We start from the raw sequence: 14,815 nt of genomic DNA on the forward strand, positions 1-14,815 counted from the left end.
CATCCGCTGAACTGCTAGATCCAAATCTCAATTGTCTTGGGACGTTTATGGCAAACAAATGACTTTGCCTCTTCATGACTCACTGTGCAGAGGAATCCCCTCAATAGAATTCATCAGTTGCTGTGGAGAAAACAGCTACCTGTTCTGTGTATCACATTGTGAGCTATAGCAGCACAACAGGAGAGAAACAGAGGATGTTTTCTGTCTCCTCTGCTCTCCGACAGGTCACACCTTTATCTAGGATGAGCATGCAGTATATGATATTGCAGCTGAAAAGGAGGATCTCTTCCTTCCACACTTCAATGTTCAGTCAAACCCTATTTCCAAGATCTTGTCTCATTTGGTGCCAATTAAAAGCACTGCATGACAGCTTGCACTGAAGCACAAAATGAAATTAGATTCACTTTGTTTTGGAATTAGGCGCTGCTGCTCACTGATGAGAATGAAATCCTAAGGGGAATGGCAGTGATATATCTTTAATTTCTATCTTTGAAGAGTCACATTATTATCCCCTCCCTCCCCTCCCAAAATATCAATGCCAGGAGTATCTGGACCTGTTTGTGCAATCAGCTGTGCCAAAGAGACTCCATAAAAAGCGCCAGGCAGAACTAGCTCAAACCTTCTCAGTGATGTGAACAAAACTGTTTATTGCCACATCAAGGCTCAGAAGAAAGGAGCTTTGTCTTGTAAAACATGCTGGCTCATGCCGTACCCTTGCAGCAGCAGCAGGAGCCCACCAACACTGCTGGATGTTTTACTTCCAACTCCTGACTCTGGGGAGAGTCAGAAGGTGGTTGGTGGGTGTGGGGACCAATTCAAGCACAGGGGGCAAGTAGCAGACTCAACGCTGGTGGGTAACACAACTGTTTTGCCATTCACAGAATCACAGAAACACAGAATGGCCAGGGTTGGAAGGGACCTCAAGGATCATGAATCTCCAACCCTCCTGCCACATGCAGGGCCACCAACCTCCCCATTTCATACTAGACATTCCAGAAAATTGCTGCTCTTGACAGTTAGCTTTTCTGCCCTGCCATATGGTCTGTGAGGATTTAGGAAGGTATTGGTATCAACCTCATTGGTTGTCTAGAGCAAGTGAGTGCACTTAATGGAGGCAGTGATGTTTATGTTTCATTTCTAGGAAGAATTGTGCAAAGCTGTCATGCTGCTCCAGCAAATATCCTTCAGAAAACTTTCCCATCAACTGGAAAATACCAAGTTAGGTTTCCATCCAGTTGGCAACTGCTGTTCAAGTAGTAAAGCATGAGCTGTGAATCTGGGTTGTAGAGGTTATGATTGAAAACAGACTCTTGAGATATGAGCTACTCAGCATAACTGAGAATTTTCTCCTTCCAGGATTTAAACTGTTCCCCCAAGCTTTGTTTACAGTCTGGCATGAAAGAAGTTCCTTTCTTTAGTAATTTCAGTATGGAACCCTCTTCACTTGATTACCTTACATTAGAGTTACTGGCACATGAGAAAATTCATGTGATGGGGACTAGAACTGGTCCAGGGTGTTAGTTTTATGGCTCATTCTTGAAATACTGCAAAGGCCAAATTGCATTTTGTGAGTCTTCCTGGATTTAAAAGCTCTTCAAATCTAGGCACAGAAGACTTAGAATGATTTTACTGGCCAGAGGCCTTGCAGTCATCTCCTGCCCTTCTTTTCTTTGCTGAGATTGGGCCCCTCAGGGACCATGGAAGTAGAGCGATGCCAGGGAGACCAACAGAGACAGTTTTATTCACTTTTTGCATTAAAAAAACCATGAATGCAGCTCTCCCCAGATGAGGTGGTGGGAGCAGAGTAGGGCTGCTGTAGCCAGCATCTACAGAAACCTAATGTCACACTGTATGAACCTTAAACAGTTATTTGGCAGAGCAGGATCCTCAAAGCTGCCGGTAGCCATTCTGTGCGCTTGGGAGTGAGGGGTTTTTATAGGCAGACACTGGGACAGTGGAGCACCTAAGGGTTACACAGAGGGTTTGTTGACTGCTTAATAGCATTTGGATGCCTGAGAAGTGCTCCAGTGCATTTATGGATCTTGTTTTCTAGATCCAATTTAAAGAGACTCTTTGAGAGGCCTGAGACGGAGCAAACAGTGGGGCCAGGGACAGAGCTAGGCTCACAGCTATGCATGTCAGCAAACTGTGCTTCTCCAGAGATGCAGGAGTTTCCTTTCCCTTGCGCTTCATGTTCTAGATAGCACTTTGTCACTCAGCCTGGAAGCGCTCGGTTGTTACAAGCATTTTGTGGTGACCGCTCACTGCATGGCTGCTGTCTTGCAACTCTCTCTGCCCAAGTACCTGGGCTTCTGAGGTCTGCTAGTGACCAATGGCACCAGCCAAATGGCCGTCGGTCTTTGTTGCTGTGAACGTTATGACCGTACAAATGAATGCATTTGGAAACTCTTCCTTTATGGTTAAATAGAGTTATATTTCCCCACACAAAGCCAGCAGGGTGCAGATAACTGAGAAGGTGGGAAGGCTTCCTCCCTAGAAGACATAAAGGCCGTGTCTTGCAGCTGCCTCAGCAGTTCCGTTAGTTTAAGGTTACAGCACAAGTGAATATTCGGTTTCTTAAATGTAGGTGTCTACAGTGATTTTAGATATCCTGAGTATTCATGACCTCGGCACAATACTAGCATATAAAACAGGCTGTGCTTGAGATCTGTGCCTTTTTGGAGAGGCAGCGGCAGATCAGGGACGAAACCTGAGGGCATTACAACATAGGTGGCTGTGATTAGGCAGCTGACTTCCAGCCAACATGTCTGCAGGCTTGGGGCCATGCTACACTCTGCAGGACTGATGATAACTGCCTGCTCCAGTAAGACAAAGCAGGGGTTATACAGATACCTGCACCTACTTGCAGCATGTGTAACATTTCACAACAACAAAACTTCTCTACACGTGTGGAACACTAGGAATACAGCAGCCATATTTTCTGCTCTAGGCAAGAAGAGTTCATTTTAGGATCCTCCTTTGATTTTCCATACTTTGTTCTTATGCCACTCTCATAAAATTTGTATTGTTTTTCTTTTCTACAGGAAAAATAAATATCCTAACCAGTAAACAGATCAGGCAGTCAAGCTCAATTAAAAAAAAAAAATCTACTGTGGGAAACTCAATAATAATAAAAAGTCCCAAGCCAGAAATGTGGCATTACTTTGAATTATTCAGTTCACACATATCTGTACCACCGACTACTATTGTACAGAAACAGAGCTGTCCCCCTGCATGCTGCATGCCCTGGAGAGCTAGTGCTGCTGTAGTTCATTCTTAGTGCAAAGAGATCTATTTCTGCTGACAGGAAGTCCAAATGCCATGGGGCTACAGAATCCAGAGCCCTGTTAAAATATGGGCTGTCTGAATATCACCCTGTCAGAAGTGGAACAACGTATAGTTTTCTCTTTGATATTGCAGATGACTGGCTGAGGAGTTTGGAGAAAAAATGCTGTTGGTAATAATGAAGGAATAGGTGGAAACAGACGCCATACCACTTATTGGTCATTCCTTCATTTCAGCAGTCCCCACATTACCTCCCACAACACGAAGCCAGTTTGGATTTGAGGCAGAAAATACCACCTGGATTCTTGAAATTTCAGTTCACTCTCACTTGACTTTTGCTGCGCTCTGATAAATCAAAGTTTTGAGAGTTCTGAAGCTGGGAACTCGTCCTGTAACTCCCATGCTGTTTCCATTTGAGGGCCTGTAGTGACAGTCCACCAACATGATCTATGGCAGGCACTCTGTTGTCTTGCCATCTACTCAAAACAAAAAGGAATCTGGCAGCTACTTGGGGTTACAGGCTCGCGTATAATTTCCTGTCAGAATGTGTTGTATGGTCACACACTGTGACAAAGGAAAGGAAGGTGGGGAGGCTTGAGATGGTTTCTGTGGCAGGGAATACGACAGTCTTCTACCAGACACTGCTGTCTCTTGCCCAAACCAGCTGCTCCTCACTGGGAGAGGCAGCTCAGTTGCTCAGGCAGGAAGGAGGTGAGATTCCAGGTGTCTGACTGAGCAACAGATCCTTAAAAGCTCTGTAGATATGTATCTCCATGTCGTTCTTCACAAGAATTCACCACAGGTCTGATGAGTTCACTCCGTTTTCAAAGGGCGAAAGCTTTCGTGTCTAAGTAGCTGCCTCTGCTGGGAGATAAGGGGACAACTGGAAATCAAGTGATTGCCTGGAAACTGCAGGTAGGAATAGCTGTAGTGGATCAGAGAAAAGAGTCTCCCCTCGTATCCATTGCCTAAGGCTCTTCTCTGAGACCCCAGTGAGCTGCACAGCCCTTCAGCAGGCTGGCAGACATACAGCTGCTCTGCCTCATGTCTTGGAAACACCCCCACATGCTTGAATCCCAGCCCTCACCTTTGAGTGTCTCACTTACACAGGGAATGGCAGCTCCCATCAAAAAGACAAAGGGACCTTCCACTGAAATCACCCCTCTAAATGCACTGAGAATTTTTGGCACCCGAAGATGGGCTGAGACAAACAGCACCACTAAAATCTATGGTAGTTTTAGTGGGCAAGGACTTGCAGATTCTACTTAATGTGAGTAAAATAAAACATTTTAATCTCCTTTTGTGTATAGCTTCTACCCTGCCTGGTGACAGCCTGCAACACACACCTACAGCATGAGAGCTCAGCTTAGCATCTCTGGAGAAAGATTTAAAGCAATCGTGATGGAAAGCAATGTTATCAGTGTTAGAGAGACCTGAGCACTGATTTATTGTCCATGTCGATGCTGAGATTCTGGTGCTATTAGGAGGTTGCTAGTGGCTGAAGTTATTTCTTTCCATTTCTCTTGCTGCAGCTGGGAGATTTTTAAAATGTTCCATATGTTGGAAATTTATGTAAAATTGACACTGTGCAACTACGGTGCATAGTGAGTCTGGAACAACTGAATAACGATATTAATTTGCAGATGATCCCACATAGGGTGTGCCAGGACATCAGTAATGACTGCAGTGAGAAGTCTGTGTGTCTGAAACAAGCACCTAATAACTCTCACAGCAGTTTTTAACAGTGAGCTTATGCAGTCTGTGGCAGGGCTCGAGACTGAGAACATATTGCAGTTATTACAGAGGCTGAAGTCCAAGTTCCTTTTCAGACACGTCACCAGTAATGTGTTTTAATCAAAAATATTTTAGTGAAGTAAATTGGAATCATCTGGATCTGACTGGCATCATATTCTCTCAAGTGTGATTTATTTCCTCATTCCCTTAATGAACCGATAGGAATATTTTGTGATGGACGTGAAGAATATTAAAAAATCTGAAATGGGCTCTGTTAGTACAGTCTGAACAGAAATGTGATGGTCAGTGCTTTGTTGGAGCAGGTCATGAAGCCACAGGGAAGCTGTAGGAATGGTCAGTGCTGTAAAAAAGTCATTTGCAGGGACTGAGGTCTCTTCTTTGCCACTGCTGAAATTACAGCAAAGTGAATAAATCCACTGATTTACTGCTGGCATTTTGTCCTGCTGGAAAAATATCTAGGAAGATACTTTGGGATTTGGGAATGAATGCAATAATCCATTTTCAAGAAAGGAAAAAGGAGGCGAGAGGGATGTAGTGTGTACCTGTATGTGTGTGCGAAGCGGCCATCACACCAGAGGACCTTGTTCTCAAGATGAACACGGTGCCTCTTGCCTTTCTTTCAGCTCGCTAGAAAGTGGCCACACTCATTGAAGTCATTCATTGCTGTCTGACTGAGAGACAGACATGGCATGACTGCACAGACCTCACTGCAACCCTGGGGAATGGGGCTGAGACAGAACGGGGAGAGGTGCACACTGACACAGCGTGAACACTGCTGTGCGATGGATTGCTCTGCTACCTTCCCAAAGCTTTTTGGGTTGACCGTGCGGATGACACTGCAGCACACAAGGTTTTCTGTACAAAACTCAAGCAGCTCTTTCCCCAGTCACATTATCCTTTCTGCTACCTTCATTAGTAGACAGAAGCAGAAAAAAATCAAAGGTGTAATAGGTGGAAGCACAGAAGGACCTTAGAATAAAGCCCTAAATCTGTTCCAAGGTAGGGAGTTGGAGAGAAGGAGTTTATTATTTTTTTCCATTTTTTTTCTTTTTGATTTTGGCTGAGAAGCAGAATTTAAGGAGGAATTTGAATTCTCTGTTACAGTGAAAAGCCTGGGACGAGCTTCTTGGTATGTTTTGGTGTTGCACACATTTGAACAAACTGCTGCAGGTCCCTGAACTGCTTGATGTGTGTTCTTGTTTGGACGAACAGTGGTTTCCTCTGCTGCTGACCCTGATGTCTTGTGAAAGAGTGATGTTCCTCTCTACCAAGTTTAAATGAATGCATATGCTAAATGCATGTAGTACGTGTAGTGTCTGTTAAATTAATCTTGAGCATATTCAGAATTTGTTAATTTTATGAAATTTTTGAGTAAGTAATCATCAATTTTTCCTGAAGCCTATCATTTGGGTGCTGCAATAATTAGGGTGGCCACTCACCAGATCCTATCATCTACTAACACAAAGCAAATAGGTGAAAAATTGCTGGGTGAGAAGAATGAGGCTATATCTCGAAGAAGAAGATACCAGGTTAATAATTTCCAAGCTGTGTCTCCATAAGCAGACTGGAGTTACGTAAGGTTTTAGAGCTGATTGAGCTGTGACACAGTTACAGAGCTCAGACAGCAGCACTGCAGCTGGGGGTGGGAGGCAGAAGCAGGCAATGGCCCCTGGGGACAGCTGAGAGCAGGCGCTCTGCTTTGGATGGAGCAGAAGAATCTGATGGCAGCCCACTGAAGTACAGCTTGTAAAGAGAACTGCTCACATAAACTGGACATAGATAGATGAGATCAGCCTCAAAGAAGCGATAGAAAGTACAAACATCCTGATGATTGCTGTCTGAGAATGGTGTGAATCTCCCCGATGTTCACCCAGCAGTGGGAAGGGTACACTCAGAGATACTGAGATCTGGACAGCAGATTCCTGCAAATCTGCACCGTGCCTTGCAAGGAGGTTATTCTACTGTTACCCATATATACACAAAGGTGCTTTTTAAAATACACACTTTACTCTGGAGTTGTGCCTTATGTTCCCAGTGGAGCCCACCGAGTCTCTGCAGAAGAAGGAAGGAAGCAGGTGGCTTTGGAGAGATATCCACAGTAATGACATGTGAGATGACATAAGTATCACACAAATGTGCAGCACAGGTTAGGAATGCTACGCATGCAGGCCATGCAGATCAGCAGACCAAAACCACTTCCTTGGGCAAGGGAGCAGTTCTTGTTTCTGCTCTGTCCCTGCTTGGCAAGCATCACAACGTGTCTTCACAGGTGAATGTAGGAATAAGGCAGCACAGTGCATGAAATGACATGAAAGTGGGTGGTCAGAGACTGTGGCCATGAGTTACTAAAATGCTTGCATGGGACATGCTTTTATCCTTTGAAAATAGATGCAGGAATCTCCTTATATTTAGGGATGTCTTACATAGCCCATAATTTCCCCTAGTTAATGCCTCAGTCCTGCAATCAAGATGTCCAGGACTGCTCACCTGAAAGCAATATAGCGACATGCTCAGAGGCTGCTCAACATGTGTTGGCCATGCACACATTTCTGCACTGGGAAATCACAGTGCAAGGCTGTCACAGGAAACCACTGGTGTGGATATGAGGAATTTCTTTTAAGATTCATCTGTAAAGTGCCAACTGCATTTCTCACTACAGAAACAGAAATAGTGGTCTATGACCAATATTAAGGGACATAAAGGGCAGCATTTGTCTTTTATCGATATGGTAAGGACTGTCTTTGAATTGTTTATGTTGCAAGAATTGTCAGAAGGTGTTCAGCCTGCATGGAGATGTTGTGTTCTCATAAAATGTGGTGAGGTCCACTATTGTTTCTGGATATCTCTGTAGTCTGAGTTCATCATTTAGCTGCCTGATCATTGGTGTGCACGATAACCTGTGCCTTCTTGAATACTGTTTTATAGAACTGTAGCCATGCAAATGAAACGAATGGCCTTTTGTTTGTGCAACAGAGTGAGTGATGAAAACACACATCCATTTCCTTGCTGGGAGGTTAGTGGGAGCTTAAGGCTCCACAGCTGTCTGTGGGCTGAGATTGCACCTTTGCCATTGTTACTCACAGGAGGACCGAGCCCTCCTGTTGCCCTGGACTGCACAGTGCAGGTGCTGTACAAAGGCAGTTTGAGGTTCCCTCCAGCTTCAGTGTATGGTGTTGCCCCAGGGAGGCACTCCTAGGCACAGGATGTCATGAGAAGAGACCCACAGGGTTCAGATGATGTGCAGGATATCACCTCTCATGTTTCAATGGCAAGATGGAAGCACAGGAGGAGGATTAGATCAGAAAATAAATTGTTCACACTGTCTTCCTTATGTGCCTCCTCTCTTGGCTCTCTTTACAGCAAGGTCTTTCTCCAGAGCCACACCATTCTCTGGGTTTTCTGTTTAATCTGGGCCTGAATGAAGAGGCATGGAAACACTGCCCCATCTGTGCTGTATGCAGGATGGATCTCGGGGCGTTTGGTGTGAAGTGAAGTTGTGCTCAGCATTCATCTGGTGTTACAGCTGAGTGCATCCAACTCAGTTTGGGCAGCCGTGAGAGCTGATTGAGCCCACTGGGCTTCATCTGGTGAAGGGACATTACTGAAAGGATGAAAATGGGGCTTTTTAATTGCCAAGCCACTTGAATCAATAGGGAGCTCTGCATGCTACTCCGTGTGGTCTCCATGGACCCCATATGAAAGATGAAGGCAGCTGCGACCTCGTTTCACCACCCTTGCCTCAATCAATAGCTACCAGCTTTTAAAGTCCCAAAAGGTGTGATTAAGCCTCTGCTGCGTGAAGTTAGCGCTTCCTACCGTGCAGCCCATTGTCCTGAATGAAAGGACCTAAAAGCCCGTATAGTGTGAGGGTTAATGACCAGATGTCCCTGGAAGAAAGCCCATCAGCTCTGGTCCCCCGTGCCAGGAATTGCTGCAGCTGATTTTATTCCTCTTTGCATCCGTGTCTTAGCTTCAATGGACACTCCACTTGGTTGGGCAAGTACACGTGTGCAGGTCTATGTATAGGGGTGTCCTGGGAGAGGGCTGAAAGGAGAGTTGTGTTATTCATTTCTGAGATATGGAGGATGCTCTCAGTCAGTGACAGGCAGGAAACTTACACCATTCCATGCCTGGGAGTAGGACAGTGCATGTTTGTAGTCCATATGCTCAGCACTTTCTTTGGACCAGTCCCTCTTATGAAGTGAGAGCTTGCCTGAATGTCGCAGGGCCAGCGAGGCTTACATCAGACCAACCCCATGTAAGAGGGATAAGCTTTAATAATGCGTGAACGAGATAACAGTGATGTCTGTGGGAAAACAGTAAGGACACATTTCTGGTTTGCAGCAGCAGATGCATCAGCACCTTTAACAGGAAGAGAAAGGGCAGCATCATTTGCAGAAATGAATGGACAAAGCAAAACTTGCTTCATATGTGATGTATGTAAGCTGTATATTTAACAGTGCTAGTACTGATACATCATTCTCAAAGGGCCATTTCAATGTTGCTGTTTTCATGTAGAAATCCACTGGTACATACATCAACCTAACAGGGTTCTTTGAGCAGCTGGCCTTCCTGCTGCACTTTTCTTTCCCCCCTCTCTCATTATTGATCCCAGAGCTCAAGAGGCAGTGAGGACATCTCACTCCAAAGCCAATACTGGTATCTTGCTGTCCACATGGTGTATTATTGACTGCATGTCACTCCACTCAGGCAGCACAATTGGATAGGGAATTTGCTTAGCACAATCCAATTGGGGTCTGTGGTGATTGCTGGGGTGTCATTATCAGTCTTCTGGCATGTTTTGCAGTTGTTAATCAAAGCTTTTGTTTTCCTGCATCTATTTTGCATGTTAAAATTCTGGAGGCCTCTGAAAAATATGTGTAAATCTGTGGCACCTTTTGCCAGCAGCAGTTTTGCTTTCAGAGGAAAAAAAGTCCTGGAACACTTCTCTCTCCATAGGCTGAGCCTTTGCAAGTGAGTCTGTGTATAAGAACAGGTCATTAAGGATTTGCTGCTCCATGCACAGAGAATGGGGCATAGATGAATCTGTTCATAATTCAGTCTGAGTGCAAGATTAATTTCCTCTGAAATGCCATCAGAAAGCACTTGTTCACAATCTAGGTTAAAGCAAGGAAGGCTGCTGGAGGATTGACTGAAAACAACGGAGTGAAGCTGAAATTACCTGTGTTCAACAGCAGTCTAAATCTCAGCCAGATGTTTGCTGTGATAAATATGCTGTGGGAACAGAGGTCTGTACCCCTGCAGACCCTGTAGGGAGAAGAAACTGAATTGCATGTTAATTTAGGTCCACACAATGACCTCAAAATTGTCTTACCTGTATCACTGCAACAAATCTCTGCTTCTGATCATGCTGAAAGTATGCTAAACACCCATTTTCACAGCTAGCTCATACTAAGTTTTTTTCCTACAGCCTCACTTCCTTCCCCTCAATAACATAATTGTTCCTTGAGCTCAGTACCGTGAACCAAACACTGATACAGATTAACATGAACAGCAGATGATGTGAAACAGAAAATCCAGCTAGACTCATTCAGCATAAACAAATATTTTGAGGTGCAGTGCTCAGGCAGTGATTAGTTTGCCAGCTGTAAGTAGAGCTACAGAGGAAATGAAAAGGATGGAGTTTGCTGAAAGCAGTGGTGGGAAAAATATGACATCAAGACACATTAATTCATAATGCAGCAGGGTAGGAGTGGAGTTTAGACTGGGATCTGCTGGATTTTAAGATTCTTGCCTTTTTTGAGTAGTCAGCCCATCTGTGAGATGCTTTTTATGCTTTTAAGACAGCACTGGAGAGGAAACTTTTTTTTTTCTTTTAAATAGGCAGGAGGAGGGGGGAAGGTGCTGAATTAAAACCAAGCTCTCATGAGAGGAAAATACTGTACGTACCTTTACAAAATCCTTCAGGATACAGCTGCAGATATTGAAGACAAATGGTTGCATAAAAATGCCAATAAAGATAATAATGGAAGCAAGCTATGCCTACAGTTCACTTTAGCTTTTGGTTCTGATAGCAACAAAGATAACAGCATAACGGGGCTTATTAATGCAGCAGAAGGCAGAACTATACAACAGCTACAAGGATAAAGAGTTATTTAAAACCCCTAAGTAGTGTGTACAAAAGTCTGAGGTGGCAAATCGCTGCTAAGATTGAGAAAGCAAGAACAGTACATGCAAAATAATGGAAGTAGTTGGTGGCATCCCTACCTTCACTCGTAGACACCGTGAGTGGCAGCTTAGAGCCCTCTCCAAAATCAGATATCTCAGTGAGCAGTATTAGATGAAAAACAGAATGTTTGGCAGAAAAATAGTTCTTTTTGCCAAGGAACACCAAATAGGCTTCAAACTCTACTGTCAGTGATAGAATAGTAGCCAGGACAACGTAGTAGGTTTAGCATAGGGTTCTGACTGAAAAAGCAACCTCTAACAGAAAGCAGCCCAGTAATTTCAGCACTCAACAGTGCTAAACTAGTCCAGCTAAACTAATAGGAAGTTACTCTTCCTATTCTAATGCCACGAGCTTCCATATCTGATGATACGGAAGATGTCTGCTTATGGTAAGAGCTTTTGGTGGCCTGGAGATTCTCCTAATTCCTGGAAATGAAGAAAAGATCTGAGGGAAGGAAGCCTAAACACTTCTATTGTGCCACTTCCTCTGATTTTGAAGAAACCTGGGGACACAAACAATGTGCAAAGGAATAGAAAGAATATATTTTGAGCCAGAACTTCTGGAGAGGGGAAAGAGAAGAATGAAGGATGGAACTGGTGCAAAAATTGAAACTTGGTTCACTTCTGTCAAACTTGTCACAAATTTCTTGAGTGCTAATGTGGGCATCGCTCGAGTCCTTGTGAGCCCTGAGCATTCAGCCCATGCTTTGCAGGACAGGCCTATTCTGTGTACAGCAAAAACCAGTGGTCACTAAGATCTGTTGAGAGCAAGGTGTGAGGCACACGTACCATTCATACTTACAGGTCAGGGCTGAAAGCATAGCTGGCAGTCTACAGTGATTAGGTTTAAACTGTCAACCACATGACATATGAATATCAGGGGAATATGTGACATCGCAATGGGAAACAAACTACTGCCTTCCCTGGGATGGCTTAGAAATGGCCCCGAAGCCGTTCATGGCCTCTCCTGTATTGATATATCAGATGCTACTGAGAATCTTTCTCACACCTGGTCTTGGGACTTCAGCCTGCTCCTTTTGAACTTGCCATGGCAGCTCTCTTAGACTTTCTACCACACATACGTAAAACTCCCCACAGCCACACTGTTCTCCTCCTCAAAACACCTAGCTGTGCTGCGGGTTCTCTGGCACATAGGGCAGTGCTGCTGCAACAGAAGGGCTGTGCCTCTGCTCCCAGTGGCCACTAGGACTCTGGGTTCTCCTGCTGTCCATTGTCTCTCACACGCTAAAGCTATTGCAGCAGGAGCAGCTTCAGTCACACATCCATGGTACAGTGGGGCCTCTGACTGGAGGCAGCAGTGTATTACCTCTAAATAGAAAAATACCACTAAGAGAACAAAGACTTTCAGCTGAGATTAACATTTTATTGCATGGGCGGTAGGTATCAAAGGGCTTTATGGCTCTTCTGGAGGCACTTCAGTCCAGTTGGATTAAAATCAGCACAGCTGTTCCCCAACTGGTTTTAAAAACGCTTCCAGCCGTCGCCACTTCCTGCTGTCGTCGTCCCTCCTCTGGAAGCTGCACCATCCTGTTCTGCTCAGCTCAGAGCCTTGCCCTTCCTTTTTCTCCCCATCTGCCTCTTAACTGGGTGCTCAGTTCAGGCCTAGCAGCTTTCATCCACATCCTCCCTGCACTCCCCAGCAGCTGCCTTCAGCACAGAACTGGAAAGCAGAAAGCAGGGCGTGGGGTTATCAGGACACAACATAAAGTTGCACCAAATGATGCTGTGAGCGTTGGACATGTTGGGCTCTTCTTGCTCTCCTGTCCCCTTGACGCTGGGCTTGCAGCAAGCTGATGCCTCACCTACCTGCAGGGCAGCAGGTCAGGTGCTGCTTTGTGGAGGTGAGGTGGTGAGGGCTGCACAACGAGGGGAGTTGAGCAGCAGGCACAGAAGCAGCGCTCAGAGTTTGTCTAAGCATCTTTGATCGCTCTCTCACACACTTCATCCAATGAGACTTGCTGCAGTCTAGTGTGGATTTTGCTCCATCTCCAGGAGGCAGATGCCATCTGCAGGAGCCATTCAAACCAGCCTCCCGGAGGCTACAATAGCTGTGGAGGGAAGATTTAATTCTAGCTGCCAAACAGGCATCAAAGAGGACACAGCCTGCATTCCTGCCTCACCTGAGAAGGAAGCACAGTCCTTGTTGTTTGCACCAGCTGCAGTGGTGGGGGACCAGACAGGCAAACTGGTTAGCTCAGGTACCACTCCAGTTTTAGGGTGTAGACTGAAGGTCTCTCCTGGTAGAGCTTTTCAGCATCTAGATGGGAAGACTGGAATCCCCCATCGGACTCCCACCTCTACATGCCTCTTGGGTTCTCCTAAATTCACAAGTCTGGGGGATTCCTACCTAGTCCCAACTTGAGGAGCATTTGCTAAAACAGTGATATGGTGTTCTTGTCTCAGACTGATACTGGTCTCATTAGGTTCATGAGTTGGATTTTATCTTGCTAAAAACCTTATTCGGTGAAAAAAAAAAAAAAAAAAAAAGTCTTCAGCACACCATAAGCATCCTTCTCTGTCCTTTGGGTTACAGTGCAGTTAATCAAATACTAAGACTGAGCAAAAAACAGAACTTGCTGCGTGCCAAGCCCCAACTCATCAGGAAACAAAATGCATGAAGTGGCTCATCCTGCCAACCTGTGAAGGTTTTGGTGGATGACTAAAGACTATCAGGTGGGCATAAGATGCCTTCATACTAGATGCAATCAGCAGCTAAAAAGATCTTTAATTCTGCCTGTAATGCCCAGGTACACTAGGGAATAACAGTGCCTGGTGCAGAATTGTGCAACTGCGCACTCATTCTTGCCCACTTCTTCACTAAATAGACCAAGCTCCTCTGTTGTGGATGTACAACATGTTTCTTGCTGCTGCCTCCCCAGAGGCATGGAGCTGTGGCATTGCAGCCTAGATGTGCCCAGCAGTGGCACCCAGCCCTCCTGGCTTTTTCCCTCCAGATGTGAGAAACGCACAGTGGTACTTGCCAAATTAAGAGAACTCCAGCAGTGAGTGAGGAGGGCACACAGCGTGGCTCTCCAACACAAGTGTGAGCAGATGGCAGGTAAGCCCTCCCTTCATGAGAAGGAAAATACTCGTTCCTGAGGTTTAGGGGGGAAAGCACTGCCAGCAGTTCAGGCTTGCAGAAATCCTGAGGTAGGAAAGCTGAACTGTGCCTCTCTCTACATCTTCCTGCAGCGTTCAGTAAAGAAGGCAACAGATGCCATCCATTTAAAACAAGCTTGTCAGTAACAAGTATAGCCTGAATCAAAACAGATGTCATCTCTATGGCTGTTAAGCCTGATATTTCACAGACTGCCATGAGCACTGGACAGTGTAGCTTGAAGTTCCCCAGTTGCTTGTACTTCCTGAAGTGAAGACCTCACACTCAGGACTCAATCTGCACACAAAGCCCTTCTTCTTCACGTTATCTCTGAGAACAGACTTTGTGAATGCGTAGACCCTGCTGAGCAACTAGGAAAAGTGATCATTTGCAACCTGAAAATAGAGTGATTTTGCAATAGTAGAAGTTTGCCATCTCCTCATTATATGGTCTGTATCAAAATGAGCA

The sequence above is a fragment of the Tympanuchus pallidicinctus genome, unplaced genomic scaffold, assembly GCF_026119805.1.
Source record: "Tympanuchus pallidicinctus isolate F22 unplaced genomic scaffold, pur_lepc_1.0 scaffold12, whole genome shotgun sequence".
Lineage (NCBI taxonomy): Eukaryota > Metazoa > Chordata > Aves > Galliformes > Phasianidae > Tympanuchus > Tympanuchus pallidicinctus.